This window comes from Chlorocebus sabaeus, chromosome X, assembly GCF_047675955.1.
Source record: "Chlorocebus sabaeus isolate Y175 chromosome X, mChlSab1.0.hap1, whole genome shotgun sequence".
NCBI classification, from domain to species: Eukaryota; Metazoa; Chordata; class Mammalia; order Primates; family Cercopithecidae; genus Chlorocebus; species Chlorocebus sabaeus.
In genome coordinates, this window is record NC_132933.1 from 59,758,593 (window position 1) to 59,764,592 (window position 6,000).

At 34.0% G+C, this 6,000-nt stretch overlaps 1 pseudogene; it reads left to right on the forward strand.

Annotated features, from left to right (window-relative positions):
* LOC103232955 (5'-nucleotidase domain-containing protein 1-like) overlaps positions 1-3,908 on the forward strand; it is a 37,955-nt pseudogene extending 34,047 nt beyond the window's left edge.
* Positions 3,909-6,000: the final 2,092 nt, after the last annotated feature.

A 6,000-nucleotide genomic window follows, 5' to 3' on the forward strand; every position in this document is an offset into this window, starting at 1 on the left:
TCTGGTGAAATTATCCTTCAAACATTAAAGAGAAATAAAGACTTCCCCAGACAAACAAAACTGAGGCATTTTTATCAACACAAGATATGTCCTACAAGTAATACTAAATGGAGTACATAATTCAGGAAGAAAAGAATGTTAATGAGCAATAAGAAATCATTTGAAGGTAAAAAGATCACTGGTAATAGAAGGTACACAGAAAAACACAAAATATAACACCATAAGTGTGGTGTGTAAACTACTTTTAAGTAGAAAGACTAAATAATGAACCAATAAAAAGTAGTAACTTCAGCAACTTTTCAAGACACAGTAGCACAATAAGATATAAATTGCAACAACAAAAAGTTACAAAGTGACAGGATGAAGTTAAGGCATAGAGTGTTTATTAATTTTATTTTTGTTTGTTTGTGGTTTATTCATGCAAAAAGTGTTGTTTTTACCTTAAAATAATAGCTTATAAGATATTAATTATAGCAAGGCTCCTGGTAACATCAAACCAAGAAAATACAATAAATACATCAAAAATAAAAAGGAAGAAATTAAATCATATCACCAGAGAAAATCACCTCACTAAAAGAAAGGCAGGAAAGAAATAAAAAAGAGAAGACCACAAAACAAGCAGAAAGCAAATAATAAAATGGCAGGGTAAGTTCTTACTTTTCAATAATATCACTGAATGCAAATGAACACAGAATTGCTGAATAGGTAAAAAGGCAACACCCATTGATTTATTACCTACGAGAAACATACTTCACCTATTAAAAAAACACCGAGATTGAAAATTTAAAAAATTGAAATAGCTATTCCATGTCATTGGAAACCAAAAAAGGGCTGCAGTACCTAAACTTATATCAGACAAAACAGATTTCAAGATTAAAACTATAAAAAGAAATAAAGAAGGACACTATATAATGATAAAGGTGTCAATGCAGCAAGAATATATAACAATTTTAAATATATATGTACCTGATATTGGAACGCACAAATATACACAAAAAATATTATTAGAGCTAAAGGGAGAGATGGACTCCAATCTCTGGGGTCTTCAATAGCTGGATACTTCAACACCCCACTTTCACCAATAGACAGATCATCCTGACAGAAAATCAACAGGAAAACATGGGATTTAATTGTCATTATAGATCAAATAAATCAATAGGTATTTACAGAACATTTCATCCAATGAATGCAGAATACACATTATTCTTCTCAGCACATGGATTATTCTCAAGGATAGACCATATGTTAGGTCATAAAACAAGTGTGAAAACATTCAAAATATTGAAATAATATCAAGCATCTTCTCTGACCACATTGGAATAGAACCAAAAATCAATTAGAAGAGAAATTTTGGAAATTATACAAATATATGGAAATTGAACAATATGCTCCTGGAATGACCAGGGGGCCAATAAAAAAATTAAGAAAAAAACTTTTAAAAATTATTGATACAGATGATAATGGAAAGAAAACACACCAACACCTATGATATACAGCAAAAGCAGTACTAAGAGCGAAGTTTATAGATAGAAGTGCCTACATCAAACACAAAGGAAAGCTTCAAATAGAAAATGTAGTGATGCATGTTAAAGAACTATAAAAGCAAGAGCAAACCAAACCCAAAATTAGTAGTGCAAAAGAAATAATAAGTGGAGAAATAAAATTGAAATTAAAAATAACAATACAAGAGATCAATAAAACAAGAAGTTGCTTGTTTGAAATTTAAACAAAATTGACAAACTTTTACCCGGACTGAGAGAGGATACAAATAAGTAAAATCGGAAATGAAAAAGAAGACATTACAACTGGTACTGAAGAAATTCAAAGGATCATTAATGGCTACTATAAGCAACTATGTGCCCATAAATTGGAAAATCTAGAAAAATGGACAACTTCTTAGACCCATACACACTACCAAGACTGAATCAGGAAGAAATCCAAAACCTGAACAGACCAATAACAAGTAATGAGATTGAAGCCATGCTAAAAAATCTCCCAGTAATAAATAAGTAAGTAAATAAATAAATAAATAAATAAATAGAAGTTAAAAAAAAAATCTGGGACCCAATGGCTTCAATGCTGAATTCTGTCAAACATTTAAAGAATAAATAGCAATTTTGCTTGAACTATTCTGAAAAATAGAGGAGGAGAGAATATTTCCAAACTCATCTATGAACCTAGTATTGCCCTTATAACAAAACCAGACAAAGACATGTGAATAAAAGAAAAATACAGGCAATATCTCTGACAAATAATGAAGCAAAAATCTTAAAGAAAATATTGGGAAACCAAATTCAAAAATACATTATAAAGATCATCCATCATGACATAGTGAGATTTATCTATGTGATGCAAGGATGGTTCAATATGCACAAATCAATTAATGTGATACATCATTTTAATAGAATGAAGGACAAAAATCGTAGGATTGATTGGCAGTGTCCCACCTGTCTGCTCCTCACACCCTGCCAGGTTGAGACACTCCCCATTTCTCCCCGTGCAGCCATGGTTCAGCTGTTTCTCCCAGTCACCAGTGACTCTGCCAGCTAAAACTCAGACTACAGTCTGTGTCACTACAACCTGCTCCAAAGCACCCTGCTCATTTACAAAACTTTGCCCAGTTTCTAGTTTAGGAGAAAAGGTATGATAAGGAAATGCTCAATGTGACCCCAGAGGATTGGTCTTTCTGTTTCAAGGGTTTGGCACTGGATTTAGAAGACGAGAATTTCATTAAATTTGTAGATAATGGCACTCTTCTCAGCGAAAGCCATGGCACCAATATGCTGACTCCAGAGGTGCTGGCAAAGGCATATGACAAGAAGGAACAGAAGCAGTTCTTGTTGGACACTGGAATTGCTTGCCACTCAGGAGAGTATTGTTTTATGATAACTACTTTGACCTTCCAGTAACTTTTTAATGTGCCAGAGTGGTGGACTATTTAACAAAACCAAACAGTGGTCAAAAACCCTTTTATTTTTGGAAGGATATATTTGCTGGTATTCAACACAATTACAAAATGTCAGCTTTTAAGGAAAACTGTAGTATATATTTTCCAGAAATAAAAAGAGATCCCGGCAGATATTTACATGGTTGTCCTGAATCTGTTAGAAAAATGGCTTCAACAGCTAAAGAATGCTGGGAAAAAGATTATGTTAATTACCAGTTCTCACAGTGATTATGATAGATTTCTCTGTGACGATGTCATTGAGAATGATTTTGAAGCCCTTTTTGACATTGTGATTACAAATGTGTTGAAGCTTGTTTTCTTCTTTCATTTACTACATCAGAGGCCTTTCCAGAGACTCGAGAATAATGAAGAGCAGCAGGTACTGCCATCTCTGTATACCTGGCTGCTACCCCCAAGGGAATGCTATCCACCTCTATAAAGTTCTGAAGAAAATGACTGGCAAACCTGAGCCCAAGGTTGTTTATTTTGGGGACAGCATGCATTCAGATGTTTTCCTGGTTCATCACTAATGGGAGACAGTCCTTATCCTGGAGGAACTCAGAGGGGATGAAGTGGCTCATCACTACAATGGGAGACAGTCCTCATGCTGGAGGAACTGAGAGGGGATGAAGGCATGAGGTGTGAGAGGCCTGAGGAGTGAGGGCCTCTAGGAAAGGAACGAAAATATAAGGGACCAAAGGAAAAGCCTTTAAATAGTTCATCTAAAAAATTGGGCTCTTTATTGATACTGAAAAATACAGAATACTCCTTGGTTTATACATGGTCATGTAAAAGAATCAGTACTTACAGCACTATTGCAATTCCACGTATTGAAACTATTGCAGAATTGCCTCTGAACTACTAATTTATAAGATTCTCTTCAAGCAATTTGAAAGCACCTGACTACTATTCAAATCTTCCATTGGTCTTATCAAATGATGAGACACTGATTATCAACTAAACTATCTATGGAGAAAAGAAGAACAATATATGCAGTAAAAAAAAAAAAAAAAAAAAAAAAGTTTTCAAAAAATACTGTAAAAGGCTTTATAAGAACAAGTTTTTAATGAAAAGTCACCAATAAGTTGATATTTGTCCACAGGTCTCTTTTCTATATAAATCATCTTGATGTTTAGCAACTCTTATTATGTTAAAATCTCTGTATCTTAGAACTTAAGCAACCTTATTGGTGTTTTCTATACCATGAGTTTTGAGATTAGAATTCACCTGATTAGATACACACACACACATACACACACACACACACACACAGAAAGAGAGAGAGAGAGAGAGAGAGAAAGGAAAGAAAGAAAGAAAGAAAAAGAAAAAGAAAAGAAAGAAAGAAAGAAAGAAAGAAAGAAAGAAAGAAAGAAAGAAAGAAAGAAAGAAAGAAAGACACATTTACACATATGCCTAGTCCAATCATTCTCAAAGTGTGGTCCACAGACCAATAGCATAGTGTTACCTGAGAACTTGATAATACAACTTTGCGGGCCTCACCCTCCCAAACCTACTGAATCAGAAGCTCTGAGAGTGAGGTCTACCAATCTGTGTTTTAACAAACTCTTCAGGTGATTCTGATTCACATTACAGTTGTAGAACCACTGATTAGACCACATCCTACAGAGACTGGTTTAATTGATTTGGGTAAATATAACTGAGCATTGATATCTCTTATATGTCCCAGGAAAGTGCATCCAGAATTGACAGCAACTCGTCTATACCAATTCCTTCAAGTAATAACTGAGAACTCTGAATCCAGTGAGATTAAGTAATTTTTCCAAGAAATTAGGTTTTATGCTATTCCTGTGTTTTCCAAAACAAGAAAATAAAGAGACGTGATTTCTTCTGAGATCACTCAGCCAGCATAGAACAGTGATAATCTAGAAGTCAACTATCTCAAATTCCATTGTTACTCATTAGGTTTTTTCCCCTCTAATAATGTTAAAGGCTATTTAATGTATTTTCATCAACTTTAAGCCATACATATTCAATGGAGACAAAAATTGGTTATGAAAGAAAAACGTATTAGAGACCCAATCTTGGGCCTCCAAAATCACAAAGGAAAAACTAAGGTGGGAACTGCTTAGGGCAATCCTGCCTCCTATTCTATTCAAAGTTATCCCTCTGAACACTCAGATAGATGCATATTTGATTGCCTCCTTTAGAAAGACTTACCAGAAACTAAAAAAAATTTAATCATCTGTCTCTCACCTACCTATGACCTGGAAGCCCCAGTGGCGAGCGTGGGGGCAGGGGCTTGCTTTGGGTTGTCTCCACCTTTGTAGATGGAATCAATGTACTTCTTACACATGCTGATTGATGTTTCATGTCTCTCTAAAATGTATAAAACCAAGCTGTGCCCCAGCCACCTCGGGCACATGTCATCAGGGCTTCCTGAGGCTGTGTCATGGACATGTCCTAAACCTTGGCAAAATAAACTTTCTAAATTAACTTAGACCTGCCTCAGATTTTCTAGGTTCACAGAGTGATAAAAACTTTAGACAATACAATGGCATTTGACCTTCCAAAACTAGCCAACAAAATCTTATTCCTTAGTATTAATTTCTATTAGGAATAAATTTATAGTTAAAGCTATTTAATTAAATTAATTTAATTTGAATTTAATTTTTCTCGTTGGAAACAAAGGTTGATTTTAAAAAAAAAAAAAAGGTGGAAAAAAAAAACTGCTATAAAGGGTTTTACAGGTATACTACAATCCAGGACTGTTATGTTCCATGTGTTACTTATATTAGTAACTATTTGTCACATTAGTATTTATTTGCTGCAAGATATTTGCAGCCAAATAAAGTTTACAATATAGGTTTCTGGTTACTCTTTATGCTGTAATTTCACTCTATCTATCATGGGCAGTATCAGAAAGCACACTGATAACCATCATTATTTTACTTGAATTGTAGTATATAATTTAACGTATTGATGCCTGCAATGGAAAGAAAAGAATTTTGCCAAAATTTGTAAATGTTCAAATAAATCACAGTTATACTGTGAGATGAATATCTCAGAGTCAGTGAAAAATTAGTAAAATCTTT